The 16,563-nt window shown below is 43.0% G+C and overlaps 1 protein-coding gene across 5 annotated transcripts in view; it reads right to left on the bottom strand.

Annotated features, from left to right (window-relative positions):
- The window catches only part of TRPC7 (transient receptor potential cation channel subfamily C member 7), a 143,587-nt gene that overhangs the window by 57,038 nt on the left and 69,986 nt on the right, over positions 1–16,563 (bottom strand). The window lies entirely within an intron of this gene.

Genomic DNA, 16,563 nt, shown 5'->3' with positions numbered 1-16,563 from the left:
TTTATTCACATAGAGAGTCTCCTTGTTCTACTCCATCCAATAAGTTGAATTGAATTGCTACAACCAAACAGCCTTTTTCTGCAAATATTTGTTGCCATTTGGCTATTTGTTTTGATTGTTGATTTTGAGTCCTGGTCAGTGGAAATGGTTAATAGGCAATATTTAAGTAAAATTTATGGGAAGGAAGTTTATAAGTAAGAAAATTTTGCTTATTAGTTTATTTCCCCCCTGTGACAAGAGGAAGCTGCTGAATGCTTTTGGTTGCCCTGCACTTAGGCCCTACTCAGGATAGCTACACATCCATGGACTGGAACAGACACACTGGGCATTCTTCAAAGGGTCTGACTTTTCATCTGATTACTCTCGAGCATAATATGCCAATTTTCATCTTATTTGCTTCATTGGGTATTAAGGAGACATGTGCAGTGATTATGAGGAAATGTAAAAACATTTCCTTTTCATTATAAGAGTAATATAAATACAACTCTTTTTAACCATTCTCAATGCAAATGGCAGCATGTTCTTGTTTCCAATTTCTGGGAACTCAAGGTAGCAGCCAAGTGATGTGTGAAGACACTACCTAAGGTTTATTTGACCATGCAGCAGCCCCCGATAATACTGTGATCCAAATGTTGGTGAAAATGTAACTTGTTTGGTAGCATTATTGGATCCAAACCATTGTGGTCTTTCCCTATAAGGATAAGAGCTGTGGATTCTCCTCATCCTAGGGTAGGAATCCCCAGGCCAGCAGGTGATAGGCTTTCCTATGCCCTATCTGGCTCACAGCAAAGTGGAGCAAGCAATAGAAAATCACATAGGTATTTTAGTTAATTGTCAGCTTTCTGAGAGCGAGATCCCACAGAGGGATAGTAGGTGGGCATGGTGGCAGTCCGTTTTTTTTTTTTTTTTTTTTTTTGTATTTTTTTTATTAGAGTTCAATTTGCCAACATATAGCATAACACCCAGTGCTCATCCCATCAAGTTCCCCCCTCAGTGCCTGTCTTGTTTTCAACAGCCAGCCTTCTCTGGGGGCTGAAATGGATCTGCTCTGGAGAAACCCACAGTCAGATTAGAAGGTGGGACATAAGCTTATGAAATAGTAGAAGACCTTAGCTCACCCTGTGGCTCCCTGCACTGCAGCTGCTCTGAAAGGACTCTGGTGCTGACCCCTCCATTGATCTCTCTGTATCCATGCTTTTTCTATTGCTTCCTGCAGCTAAGTCAGCACAAAAGATTGAGCAGCAGAGCTGGAGGGGAAGGAATGCTGAGATCAAACACAGTGGGGACCATTCCCACTCCTCCTTGCCTGCCTCAGAGAAAACAGTGATCACAACTAAAACAAGGGGGCTATCTTGAGACTTCTTCTGATGAGACACGTGCTAAGTTTTATAGCTGCATTTCTTCCCCTATAATAAAGCAAACTTGTTCCAATCATAATATTTATTTGTGGATAGACTTTATAGTATATTCCTCCCAGAAAGCTGACAGCAGCTGATAACTGAAGCCCAGATTGTTTACCTTTCTATGGCTGCTTTTCTGTACTTGTGGTAGGCTTTTGAAATTCAGTGTGTAACAAAGGAATTTTCCCACTGTGCCTTTGAAACACAGAGGAAGATCATCTGTGATCCCAGGAAGAGAAGAGTAACATGAGGCATGCCATCAGTTCACAACAGTCCAACCAAAAGGACACTCAGCTAGGGAACAAGGACAGGAAGAATTCTTGCAGGGAGGTGGGGGTGGGGAGGTCTATGGGGGAAGGATTTTCAGAAGTAGGGTGAGAAATGAATGGGTACGAGGAAAAGTCTGCAGCTAGAATGGAATGGGAACGCAGAAAATCAGTGTTGTCTTGGGTTTGCTTGCTTTGGCATTTAGCTCACAAAAGGATGGGTGACCCCAAGGGTTTTGCCCAGGCCATTCTCACCCCAGACCATTCTGGACTGAGTGTGTGGTTCACTTTTATGGAAGTTCTTCAGAGGAACTGACAAGAACACCTCAGTTTTTCCATTCCACTTTTTATAGCAGGAAGTTCCTGATGGTCTGGAGCTGAGAATCCATTAAGGTGGGCTTAAATGGAGCTGAGCAGTCTTTTCAGAGAAAAGACATCCAGCTATATCCATGATTGGACATGTGCAGAGAGAAGAAATCCAGCCACATGCTGGACTGTGCAGAGAACCAGGGCAGGAGGGGGAAGCTGAGAGAAGTAAAATTGCAGATATAAGTGGGAGCTCTGAGCCAGCATCCCCTACAGTGGGCAAGGAGACTGGCTGGAAAACAGGACCTGAGAGTCCAGAGGGACCAGGAATCATGTGGCTGCTGGTTTTTGAGACCATCTCACGCCAGTTAATCATCATGGCTCGTTTGACCAGCCTTTCTGGTTAATATAACAACAGCTATACCCAGAGCTACTTTTCTGTTAGTATCGAAGCATCTTGTTTCTCCTAGCCCCTGGTGACATAGTAAGAATACAATGCTGCCATATGGGAACTCTTGGACATATTAGCTCAATCTTGGCTGTTACTCTACTCTTATTTGATATGTGGGCTGCTGTTTTCCTTTTATAGCCCAAAGGAGAACCATCCCCTTCACTGTTTGCCCACTTTATATTCATTCACAAGGAAACAACTGATGTTTTAAGAATACATAGTTGTTGAAGAGATACAAACATTTTTCAACTTACTGTTTTTAAGGCTATCTCACAAGATGCTAAAGCTCTCAGGCTAGACACTCTCATCACAACGAGGCCTGAAACTTTCCTGGTGTGTGGTGAATAAGGGCATGGGCTGGTGTGTGGCTTCTTGGGTTCAAGTCCTGGCCCTGCCACTTACTGGCCATATGCTTTCATGTCACTGACTCTGTGCTGAGCTTTCCTCTTCTATAGATGCAACTAATCATGAGGATTAGTATTTGTAAAGTGCTTAGAATAGTACCTGGCTAATTGGAAGCACTATATTAGTATGTAATAAACAGAAGCCCCTAACGCTGCTTTCCTTCCCCTTTTCTCTGTCTCTCTCCCTCTGTTTCTCTCTTCCTCCCTCTTCTCTCTGCAGCTCTACCTTACCCTCCTGTCTTTATTCTTGTGTCAACCTTGTTGGGGCAGACAGATTCTTAAAGTGTTGGTGTCTCAACCATGTAATCTAACCACATGGGTTAGGTCACTCCCTCTATCCAGTCCCTTCTGCTCCACCCTCCACTGAAGGCACAGCTTGATTTATCCGTGCCGTTAGCTCACAGCGGGCTGGCTTCTGTTGGGTGGGAGGAGTCCCTATCAAGGGTCTTCTGCACCCTGATACCCCCTACAGCTGGTGGGGCACTCCACCGTTGAGGAGCAGTGCATGGTCTTGAACCTGCCGAAAGCACTTCTCCTCCTCGGTGTCCCTCCCCTCAGTCCTGCATTTTGCATTTTTCACAGGGAGGAGAAGAGGACTCATTTGAGCTCAGTGGCTTCAAGACTGTGATTTCCAAGCCTTTAAGTACAAGTTTTTCTCTCGCACACTGAGTCTCATTTATAGAATGATGAGATGTGGCAATGCAAGATTTGATCAGCTGAAGAATGACTTAGCTGGAGCAAAATTTGTAAAATCCAGTGTTTATAGATAAAATTACTTTCTTTTATACAGATAAACCACTGAAGGGCCCAGCGGTGTCTGATATGACTGTGGTCAAGGTTTTCCACTTAGCTTATCACCAGGATTTGCTTATAGAAATGTATTTTCCCTGGAAACTGTCTGCATAGGCAAAGGGAGACAGACCCTGTCTCAAACTATGGTCATCAAGTGGCTTTTCTTAGTGTGGACCATCATTCAGAATTAGAATAATTCTGTGGTGCCATTTCATTTTTGGAGCATCTCGTGGAATTGGGTTCAGTGGTGCTGATGTTTTTGCTTCCCATTCTGTCTTGGGAAAGCTCTCAAGTCTTGGAGGTTGAGGAGGAAGGAAAAGAAATGGAAGTATTAGTCACTTACTAGTTTAGTTTGTGGGTGGGTCATTCATTTGTTCGTTCATTCACTTCATAGAATTTTTCTCAGTACTCCCTCTTACCAGGCACTGCGCCCAGCACTGGAAATACAGAAAGAGCTTGCAGTTCTTGTCCACCTGGAGCTCTTGGGCCTGTGACTGTGAAGTGGAATGGGACCTTAGGGTAACACCTCCTGCCAGTTCTGGAGTAGGTCCTCCCAGTGGGTGAACTGGTAACACTGAATGATCGTCCCACCAGTGGGTGCCCTTGGTGTGTTTTCCCCCTTGAGAGACCTGATACTGAGAGCTCCACATCCTTGGTGCAGCTGGTTGCTTTGTCTCCATTGATGACCTTCAAATTATTCTTCTCTGTACCAGTAGTTCACAGAGTGGTTGCACTCACAGTCTCTGAGGCTGGCCTATGCAAGTTCAAATCCCAGATCTGCCATTTCCTAGCTCTGTGACCCTGGGCAAGCCACTTCATGGCTGCTAGTTTTGTGATTGAGGAAAATGTGTATTGGGTGCTCCGAACATGGCCCTGTATTTAATATTAATGGTGGGCAATGGTATTACTGCTGCTGCCATTCTCACTATCACTTCTGCTCCCCTCCCACCCCACCCAGTGATGTCTACATAGGTCTCTTGGCCTTTCACCTTGCTGAGTTTATGCCATCAGCAGAGGACTGAGTTGCCATGGTGTTTTTAGAGTTAAAAATTCCTGAAGAATTTAGTATGCTCAATTACACTAAAAAAGCAGAAATTGCCATTGTCGCATGAAGTTTTAAATCAGTGGAACATTCTGGTATGGAACCAACATTGGTGCTATGCTCATTGAACCTATTTGTGCCACTCCCAAGTGGCCACCACAAGAGGATAAGCCATAATAGTTCTGCGTGGACGGTGGTGGGATAGAGGAAAGAAAGGTGTGGGGCTTGGAGCTCTGGATGGGGAATCTATAAATCATACCTCTTTCAAGGAGCCTTAAGCATGGGCACTAGATAAAGTAAAACGTTTTGAAATCATAGCTTGAGTGTTTTTGCTATTCATTATTGAGGACCTACTACATGAAGGAATTTTAGTTCTGTTGGCTGTCGTCTTCACAGTAACCCTCCAAAAAATGGATGTCTGTACATTGTCACATACAGATGAAGATGTGCTATCCTCCCCCTCTTGCAGGTGAGGGAGCTGAGTCTGTGTCACCTGACATTGCCCATAGTCCCACATCCAGAAAGTGGTTCCCCTGTCTCATTCTGTCTGCCAAGCGGAAGGGCATTTCTGAGCCTCCAGATTCCAGATGTGCCACAGAGATGTGCCTGTGGTTTTCCAGCCCGAGTTCTGTAGCAGTGGGCTCTGTCCTCCTGGAGGTGCGGGGACAGTTGCTCTCTGACTCACTTCTCCAGAGCAGTGGCAGTTCTGTGCTAGTCCTGTATCCACTCTATTCATGCTGTTGGGGAGCCATGAGGGCATAGATGGAGGAGATTTTAACTGGGGAGAAAGGAAGCAAGTGAAAGGGAATGAAAAGAAGAAAAAGGAAGCAGAGAAGAGGAGAGCAAAGGAAAGGAGAGTCAGAGAGTTGGGAGTCTGACTTTTAGCTGCTGTTCCAACTTGACTACTATTCTTTTGCCTCCCATCCTTAGGCTCTGGCCAAACTCTGGCTGCACTCTTCTCAGAGCCTGCCCCAAGCTTGACTGTCACTGAGCCTCTGCTCCCAGTGTCTCTGCTCCCTAGCATGCTTTCCCTCTCATCACCACTGTCCAGGTGTTCAGCGCTCTCTCTCTCTCTCTCTCTCTCTCTCCTGAAAGCTCATGGTGCCCACTCAGGGGAAAATCTGTCTTTCTTTCCTCTTCTCCAATTCTTAGTCTCTCCTTTTATCAGTTTTATGCCTGGATGATCCTCTACCAGAGAGAAAAGTCCTGGATAGTGTCTGTGGACCTTCAGCGTGGTGGTTAGTGAGTGGGTATGCTAGCAGTACCATTTGAATGAGGAAATGACATAACTAGCAGTTGTGTTCAGACTGCAAATCTGGAACCATTTACAGTACCAGAGTGGCCTTCCTTATTTATTATCCCTATGTCTGGCAGATTCCCAGCACTTTTGGCTACACCACCATATCTGGAAGAGGCATGTGGGTGCGAATGGCTGAAAGTTTTCTTGCTCTCCAGGAGGCATAATGAACAGATAAATGCCTGAATTCATGTCTTGGTTGAATTTGTTTTCACTGTGGAAGTGCCAGGGGACAGGAAAACAATGACGATGATAACTTGCTTCATTACCAAAGGCAGTCAAGCTAGGAGTTTAAAGATCTTATCAGGAAAAAATTCCTACCATCATCTGGGGGCGGGGGTACCCAGGAAGTATGAGGGAGACAAGTATGGGAGCTCAGGCCAAGGGAATTTTTGCTTCTTTGTTACATATGCATTGCTTCAGCATGCTGCCTCCCTCTCCTCATCTTTTTGCAGTATCACCTGCAAAAGTCTCCTTTTGCGGACTACTCGAATGTCTTTTGGACATCCCCCTCATTTCTGGGAGAATCTATTTGGAAGCCTGTACAGATGTCTCTCATTCGATTCCAGGCTCCCCTGCCTCATCTTCCACTTGTGTACCCACCAGCTTAGCCAGCCCTGGCACGTGTCTTAGTTATTTGTACAACTGAGTGTCCTGCCAGGCAGGTCCCTACTCACTGAGCCATCCTGAAAGTCTGCTGTGTGCAGTGGGAGGAGGTGTGTACTTCTGACAGCTCTTCACTCCTATGAAGATTTGATATTATCTGTTCAGTTGAATAGCTTGCTCCATTGCTCTCTGTTCCTGTTTCCTAGGGACAGCAGAACACAAACACTTTCTCACCTCAAACAGTTCTGCAATTTTATAGATCAACTGGAATTACACAAATGCCACAAATTGGTGAGTTACTCTGAGCACTGCACCTGTGACTTAGCAGCTTGTCTCTTACCAGACACAGAATGATTTTCTGATGGAGACAATTATTCATGAACAGCCTGTGCTTTAGTCTCTGGAATGCAGAGACCTAAACAAATGGTGCTGGACTTCTCCCAGAGCTGTGGGTAAGCCTTTTCCTGAGTGCAGGTGCAATGGCAAAGGGCCTTAGCCAGCCGTCCTGGAGGCAAATGCTAAATATATGTCAGTGATCACCAGGATTCCTCTCACAGCACTGAGCCGAGAGGGTGCTGACGAGGTAACTGGGTTTCCAATCTGACTTCACTCACACAGCCAGAGTCCCACTGTGGGCTCACAGTGAACCTCTAGCTGGCTCCAGATGACTGTTTCTGCTCTTTCACAGAGGCCACTCTCCATACCTGGGCAATGACTCTGTCCTCCCCACTTAGGGTTATGCCCTAGCCTGAAACCATAGGCAAAATGGAAGCAGTGTCTAGCACACCTTCTTACATTATCTTCTTGGGCTTTCCAGCCAAGTTGCTCTACATACTGTTCCCAGACATGGTCTGTGTAGCCTACCTGCCTGTGTTCATCTTGCTTCTCTATGATTCACTTCCTAATCAGCCTTTGGGATCCAACTTTCTCTCCTCTTTCAAGTCCTACCAAGTTGCTTAGTCCCCTGAGATGTCTTAGACTCCTCTGGGTCTTGTTCTGTGGCACTCACTTAGCAGTCATGGCTTAAGGGTCTAGTAGTGTAGAGCTGTACTATTGTGTTTACATCTTTTGTGCTGTTTTTAAGCTCTTTGAAGGAACCAACTGTCTTTGTATCCCCAAGGGTGTGCAGCCTTATGTTTTACACATAATAGGTGCTCATAATAGTAACATCTGTTGAGTGATAGATTGCATGCTCTTCTGGAGCTGCTAAGATTTGTTCTATGATTTTCTCTCTGACTCAACATTTCAGAATAATTTCTAAATATAACAGATTCTATATTACTCAGGGTCTGATGAACATTTAGCTGTCTTTATATCTTTACTAGAAGCAAACAGGGAGAGGTGATAAAAACTAAGGGTTTTGTTTTTTTGTGCAGGAGAGGATTGAAACATGAGACTAAAGTAGGGTTTGAGGCTTATCTTTGGGATCTGCTGAGGATTCTTTAATATCTATGTCTGCCATTACCACTATAAGCTAACATCAACTGAGAAATATTCACAAAATAATAATTATTATTTTAATAAAGAATTGCTGATGTTTATTGAGCATCTATTCTGTGTCAGGCTTTGTCCTTAACAGTCACTGTATTATTTATCCCCCACATGACTCCCTGCTGTTAATGTTCTTATTATAAATGTGGAAATATGAGGCACAGAAATAAAGTAACTTGGCTATAATCACAAAGGTGATTATGATATGGACTGGACTTGAAGCCAGGCCATTCTGACTTCAAAGACCATGTTTTGAGCTGTTTTCCTGTATTTCCACAAGGTAGATTTTTTTGAACAGGTAAATATGCCAGAGCACAAAGGACCACAGTGATTTCTCCAAGCCCACAGAGGCCAGGGGTTCTCGTGATTTAAAATGCTGTTGGAGCTCTCATTATCCTGTGCTTCTGTCAGTTGGCCTGCCAAGTCCCAGTGGAGATGAAAATCAGGAATACATGAGGGGAAGGACTCGAAGCCAGTTCCCTCAACAACTGTATCTTCCTAAAAGGAATAAGTCATCATCACACTGAAGATAAAATCCTGGGTGCTCTCTCCTGTATACAGGCAGGAACAGCAGCAGCAGATTCAAGCAGTGGCTCAATGCCTGGGTACCACTTTGCCAGGAACCAGATTAATGTGGAGTCCACCTAAGTCCAGATTTACAGCCTTGAGAAGTACGACTCCAGGCAAAAAACTGCTTTGCTGAGGACCTAATTAGTGTCTTGGGTCTCTTGCCAAATCCCACCTGACACTGACATCTTACTGGAAAAACTGTAGTTTCAGATAATTTTCTGTGCCTGAGTTCTGACTGAATAATGTTCCTATATGGAATCTGTAACTGCAGACCTTTCCTGGTGGCTTTTCTGTCCCTTGGGTGCAAAGATTCATGGAGTCATAGAGCATGCACATGCTTTCAGGTCAGCCTTCCTGGTGCCAGTCTTGGCTCTACCACTGACTAATGAAGGGCAGTGTCTTAACTTCTCAGGTCTCAGTTTCTCCATCTATAAAATGACCCATAATCATGCCTAACTCAAAGGAGTTTTCAAGGGTTCAGAAAATGCAGTTCAATTTTTGGTTTATAACTCAATTTTTAAGTCCCCAAATTACTGTTTTTTAAGATTTTTTACTGGTATAATAAAATTCAGAAATATAAATCATTTATATGTTAATCCCTGTACAAAGAATTATATCAAGCATTGATTTTTTAAAAATCAATTAAAGGTATGCTCACTTACAGAATATTTGTCTACAGTTTTCATAGTTTTTAAGAAGAGGAAGTTTTATTTAAGTTTTTCTTGCAAGAATAATTCTTACTCGAGTTCAAAGCCTTTATAAACAAGGAGAACATATATTTTAAAGTACTGATAGAGGAAATCTGCATCTGTATTAAATAAAGGAAGACAGAGACTGGACATACTTTCTTGAAATAGAAAATAAAGCTTTTAACCAAAACAGAAATTTTAGTACTAGGTTGATGGACCTAGTGGTTGGTGGTAGGGTGAAGTGGTCATACATTTTTCAAAAAGCTTTTTTATCTAATTATCTACTAAAATATTAGGTCAGTTACAGATGAATAAATCAGAGGGAGCTATTTGGAGTTGACTTATGACTTTATGATACCAAGTTTTTCAAGTCTGTGTTGCAGAGAGCTGTGCATGCATATTACTCAGCAATGATGTATTTCATATGCTTTATTTTTAAAAATCATAATTTATATTTTACCTTTATGTAATTATTATTACTATCGGGCATATGTGCATGACGGGGCGGGGCGGCGGCTACAGAGGGAGAGAATCTTAAGCAGGCTCAATGCTAGTTGTGGAGCCCAATGCAGGGCTCAGTCTCACAACCCTCAGATCATGACCTGAGCTGAAATCATGAGTTGGATGCCTAACTGCTTGAGTCACCAGGTACCACCCCCCTTAATGTAATTATTTAAAAATCACACTTTAAAGTTAATTTCATCTCTTTTGAATTTATATTATAATGCTCATATATGTGTAAGGCATATTTTGCCCGTATTTTATTTTTACTTGATGCATTTATTTGTATATACAGTTTATATTTATTTTAAAAAATTTATTTATTTATTTGAGAGAGAACAGGAGAGGGATAAGTAGACTCCCCCCTGAGCAGGGAGCCCCATGCGAGGTTTGATCCCAGGACTCCAAGATCATCACCTGAGCCACCAAAATGCCCTACGGTTTTACATTTAAAACGTACTCATACTCTTTTAAAATACAAACTTTTAAAAATTTAAACTTCTGAATTTTCAACATTTATGGAATGTGACTGTTATCAGGGTCTTGATATTATGAGACATGAATGTTGAAATAATAGCAGGTAAGTGACCCAAATGTTACAGGCCTTGTCAGCTGATGAGTACAAACCAGCCCTGTGGGTAGACATGCATCCATCCATCTATCCACCAGACAGATAGTCTCTCTATTCTGTTGTTCTGCTTCCATTGAAGCCTTCTGGGCTGGTCCGTGCCTCTGTGGAGTGTGTCTGGCTCTCTGCTCTCTGCTCTGCTTTTAGGGATTTTCTCCTGCAGTTCAGCTGCTGGCCTCGTGGGCTCCCATGTGGTAGTGGGTGCTGAATTCTTCAGGACTTTGAATGCCTCTTTGGTGTGTGGGCTGTTCACTCTCTCGGCACACATGGCCACTTGCTCACCATCATGCCTATCTCCGCATCTCTATCTGTCTACCCCAGAAATGCCTGTATCTTCTCATGCCCATCTTTTTTGGAGGGCACTCCCCCAGTAGAGTTGCTGGGACTGATGGCCAAGGTGAATTAATGCCTCCCATTGTTCCACAGTTTCTCCTTCTCAGGGTTCAGGCCTGCATTATTCTGTTTTGATGGTCCCAAGTGGAAGATTACTCATCTTATTCATTCTACCTACATTTGACTACATGAGTTAGCTTCCCAAAAACTGGATGGACAGAGGTGTGAGATCCTGAGCCAGTACTCCTAGCTCCCTACAAACACCTAGCTCATCTTGGCTTGTGGGGAGGTTGGGGAAGATCTGAGGACTACCTCATTTATCTGAGGACTGAGGAACTCAGAACTCCTGCTCACCCCTACACTCAGGTTTTGGCCACACTTGTCCTCATTTCTGGGAGTTTGTCTCTCCTTCTTTCCATTGCATTAATCTTATTTCCTGCTCCTCTTCTTCTTAGTACCAACCTGACCAACAAAGTTAAACCTAGCATAGACAGTGTTCAGTTCCTTCTCATGTAGTTCTGGGCTCTGTGGGAATGATAGGGTGTATCTATGATGAATAACTCCTCCCCAACAACTACCATAATTTTCTAGAATTATTCTCAATGTAACACTTCCCATTTCAATCATCTGATACTTTAAGGGACACTGTTACTTGACAGAGAGCCTGGCACATGCCTTAGCCACCTACTTAGTAAAGGTTGCTTTTTTTCCCTCTTAGTGGTATCAATGCCTGCTTTATCACCCAAGCTTTCAACCTGGACATCCTCAGGTGCTCCTTTAATTTAATTTCTCTGGTAAATGTGGGAATTTACTACACCCCAAACGCTGGGAAACATGCAGTATTTATTTCTGGTGAATGCATGTTTTTGTCATGCAGGTGACTGCTGGCTGTCATTCTTACATGTCAAATGTAAGCAACCAATGCAAGGGTCCCTTTGACATTTCTGTTTAGTGTTTGAAGCGGCAGTAGTAGTCCTCTTTGTCTTTCAGGGGTCAACTCCTAAGATACCTGTGTTCTTGATGGGTTGAGTTAATCATGATCTTAATTTGAGTGCTGGTTTTTTATTAGCCCAGGGCAGTTCACATTTTTTTTCTCTCAGAAGATTCATTTTCTTCAGAAGTAGAAACTGAGTCATATAAGTTATTGTGACATGTTTAAAGTTACATTTTGTATACACCAGTTTATATCTGTCCATCCATCCTATCCATTCATCATCTGTCCATCCAGAAAATACCTACTGAGCCAGATACCAGGAATGCAAAAGTTAAAAATAATATTCTGGTTTTCATGGCCCATAGAGTTTGGTCAGGGAGACAGGCCAATGGGCAAATTCATTGTAGCTCAGTCAATTCTATAGCAGGGGTTGGATAAGGATGCCATGAAAGAACAGAGAAGAAGCACCCATCTGGAGAGGGGACATGGAGGGACGGTGAGGGAAGGGTTCTTAGAGAAGGAGGGTTTCTTGAGGTGAGCTATGTAGTCTATTAGAAGGACATCAAACAAGAGAGCACGCTGAAGTGATGGAGCTGCAAAAATTCTGGACTCTGTGGTCAGTTAGATCTTGCTTTAAATATTGACTCTGTCTCTCAGCCAGATCAATTTCATTGGAAAGTGGAGATGACAATATTGAAGGTGTACTGAATGAGTGCATTCAAAGTACCTGATATGGCAAAAGGCACAGATGAAGCACTTAATAGATTTTTGTTATTATCAGTGATGCCTCAGAGCCTGGTGTGTCAGGAGTAATGCATGTAGCTCAGAGTGGATGTCCTTTGTGGAGCAATGGGAGATGGGAGCCACTAAGTCTGGCATCACCTTACGATGGAAACTAAGCATGTTTCAGAGAAACAGGGTCCTGAAGGACCTAGGAGGAGTTGTGACAGTCTTATTTTTAGATATATGGGCCAGATACCCATAATGTAGATTGTATGTGCACACACACTTGGTCCCCACTTCTTCCCCCTTAGCAAAGAGCAGAACAACATCATTTAAATTACAGCATCAGACAGTCTCAAAAGGCTCCAGAGGCACCTGATTCATGGAACCTGCCCAGTAGACAATGGTAATTTATTGCAATATCCAGGATTCTGTTTGCAACTTCTTTAAATGTTAATGATCAATAATGTTATTATGATGGGGAAAGTTTCTGGGCCAGTTGTGAGTTTAATTTAATTTACAAAGCCATCTGGAGCTTTGCAGAATTCTTTTTATATTTTTTCCAGACCAAGTTTGGATAGCTTCTAGTTTCCATAATGTCAAACATATAGCAAAGACACTACCCCAAGCTCTGAGAATCCAGAAGGGAAGCTTAATGACCTGAGCATGAGTCAGAGGGCAGGAAGATGGTGGTGGATTCTGTATCTCCTTTTTCCTCAACTCCCCAAGAACCCAGAAAGGGCCAGTGAGGATGAGTTTCTACTAAGAAATAAGCCACCTTCATCTGGGCAAGAGGCCAGACCAGTGACTTCCCACCATGGGTAGAGAAAAAGGCATTTCTTACTATGTCTCTGAGATTTTTCTGATAATCTAGTTCTTGCCTACCTCACATCCTGACACTCTCCTTTTTCCTCAGTGTGGTGAAGCTCCACTATCCTCCTCACTCTTACTGAAACATACTAAGGCCTCATTTGACCACTCTGACCAAAATAGAGGTCTTCCCTCTTTCTACCAGTCAGTCCCTTGCTCTGTCTCTTACTTACACTGCTTTATTTAGCTTTTTATTACTTAACAACCACCAGAATTTATGTCACACATTTATTGTCTGTCACAGCCCTAGAATGTGAGCTCCATAAGGCAAATAATTTTTTATATTGCGTTGTATCTATAGTATTCAGAACAGTGTCTAGGACATAGTAGGCTCTCAATAAATATTTGTTGAATGAGTGAATGATGAATCTTCCAGCTCATCTCCTTAACTCTATGTTCCCCCACAAATAGGAACTTTCTTTTTTCCACCTGGGATATATATCACTTCTAAAGAGGGTGGTAGCAGTGTCTACCATCTCACATGCTCTGCAGTGTGACAGAAGTGGGGTCTCTGATGCCACTGAGGTTGGGCTAGTTCTTAGCAATCTGTTTGGATCAATAGAATGTGGCAGAAGTGATGCCATAGGACTTTCCAAGACTGGACCTTAGAGAGCTTTAGCATCTCCCCTCACTCCTGGGGATGCTCCCTCTTTAAAGGCAACTGCCTTGTAATAGACCACCTCCCTGAAGTCACTGTGCTGTTAGGAAGTGCAACATAGCCAGGCAGAGGTGGAGAGAGAGAGAAAGAGAAGGAGAGAGGAAGAGAGAGAGAGAGGAGAGAAGAAGAAGAAGGAGAAGGAGAAGAAGAAGAAGAAAGAAGAAGAAAGAAGAAGAAAGAAGAAGAAAGAAAAGAAAGAAGAAGAAAGAGAGAGACCATATGAAAGGCCATTCAATGTGCCAGATATGTAAGCAAAGCCTTCCTGAATCTTCCATTTCAGCATAACCACCAATTGAATACAGCTGAGCAACTGACTCCAGCTAATGCCCTCTGGCCATAAGAATTTCTCCCTTGGGCCATGTCAGATTTCCTAACTCACAGAATTGTAACCAGATACAATGATTTGTTGTGTTTTTGAGCCACTTAGTTTCATGCACCAGAAGATAAATTGAATGCCTGTATTCACTTTACACCCTCAGCACTTTGTCTTGTCTCATTTTCCATAGGGCAGTTGGGCAAGAGCTACCCTCACAGCTTTCACCTCTTCTCTACCGAGATGCTCATCCTCTCTTCCTCTCCCTCCCAGAGGAAGAAGTGTCAATCACAACTGGCTCTCACCTGTGTTCTTGACCTTTCCTAAGCCTTTGGTCTATCTGAAATCTGGCCCCTGAACTCTGCTGCAATTTCTGTCTCGAAATCATGTTAAAATCCTTTGCTCATCAGACCCAAAAGTCCGTTCTGCGTCCTCCTACCCTCAGACAGCTCTGTAGCCCAGTTGCTATCTTCTATCCACTGAGCTTTAGATGCCCCTGCCTTCACCCCCTCTGTATTGCTGGGTATCTGAATATCCTGCCTGGAAGATGAACCCATCATGTTTTCTCAGCTGATGTGTCATTCAGGGAGAATGAGTGGTGTTTTGCCATCTGCCTCCTGAGGAGGTGGCCAGGAGGGTTCTCGGAGGAAGGTAGTCCTGGCTCAGGAGGAATTACATAGTTTCTTGAGGTTTCAGTGATGGTTCCAGAGGCCATATGCTGGTATTTTTAGGGGATCAAGGCCTAGTGAAGGAGAGGGGCTGGAGGAGGGTACCTGTTATTGGAGAGATGCTTCCTGAGACTAGAAAAAGGAAGTGGGCTTTATGAGTTTTCTGTGAGATGTAGACAGTTTACATTTGAACTCTGCCCCAGAGGTAGAAGGATCCCTAGATAGGGGTCATTTTAGAGTACTGGGGTAATTGACCAATGCCAAGGGGCTTCTTTGTGGAAGAGGAGGACCCTAGCATTAGTCTGGCCCACAGATCCTGCTTCATTGGAAGCTCCATGAAGGGAAGGGATCCTTGTCTGTTTTGTTTTATTGTATTCCCAACACCCAATTCCCTATTTGGGACAGAGAAGGTACTCAAACAAAACCAAACCAATATGGTTCAAAAACAAACTGTTGAATGAATTAGATGGAACTCTAGCTTGGGCAGATGGTGATCAGTGAATGCTAGGGGCAGCAAGTGTCTACAAGGAGAAGTGGACAGGCCAAGAGCCCTCCTTTGGGTACACGGATGAGTTTTCAGGGCTGTGGTGTGACAGCGGAGGATGCCCCAGAGTGATTGAGACAGGATTTCCTGGCTACCTGGATAGGTGATACTGGGTCAGATTTCACATGGTTTAGAGAAAGTAATGTTAGGAGCCAACATTTATTGGACATTTATGATGCACCAGATTCTAAGTTATTTTCATGTATTAATTTAATTCTCATAATAATCCCAAGACATAGACACAGTTATGTTTTTTCTTAAACAGTTGAGGCACAGAGAGGCTAAGTAACTTTTCTAAAGTCACACAACCAAGACATCAGCCACCCAGATACTCTCACTCCATAGATGAGACTTCTTACACTAAGAGGCATAAAGCAAATTCATACTGGTTATACCTGTTTTTTCACTAATTACATGTTTAGTATATTTAGTATTTTATATATACATATATTTAGTATATGTATATAAATTCATTGTACACATTTATACATATATATATATGTAAAGTTTTAATAGTGTAATAAACTTATATTTCCAACAGAATAGATTAAGGTTAGAAGTAAAGAATTATTTTTCTAAAAATAGAGCATATTACCTTGGAGTGAGCTGTGCTTTGCTTGTCACTTGCCACCCAGGTAATACACAGCCAGTCCCCTAACCAGTACCTGCTATGGATCAGAATAATTCCTGAAAGGTAGCATTTGTAATGTGCTAGTAGCCCACATTTATCCAGTACTTACTATGTTCTGGGACTTTCTAAGGCAAGTATTATTGCCCCTACTTTAAAGATGAAGGAAAAGCAAGGTTAAGTGATTTGCCTCAAGCCAGTCCAGGCTGTTTCACTCCAGAGTTCATGACTCTAACCACTACTCCATACAGAAAAAGATTCAGCATGATTCACATCATGTTGAAAGATCTGGTTTTCAAAACTGTGGAAGGAGCCTCAGTGTCCATTGAAAGATGAATGGATAAAGAAGATGTGGTCTATGTATACAATGGAATATTACTCAGCCATTAGAAATGACAAATACCCACCATTTGCTTCGATGTGGGTGGAACTGGAGGGTATTATGCTGA

This window comes from Vulpes vulpes, chromosome 12 (genome assembly GCF_048418805.1).
Source record: "Vulpes vulpes isolate BD-2025 chromosome 12, VulVul3, whole genome shotgun sequence".
Lineage (NCBI taxonomy): Eukaryota > Metazoa > Chordata > Mammalia > Carnivora > Canidae > Vulpes > Vulpes vulpes.
The sequence above is the reverse complement of the archived record's forward strand: the minus strand, read 5'-3'. Positions and strand labels throughout refer to the sequence as shown.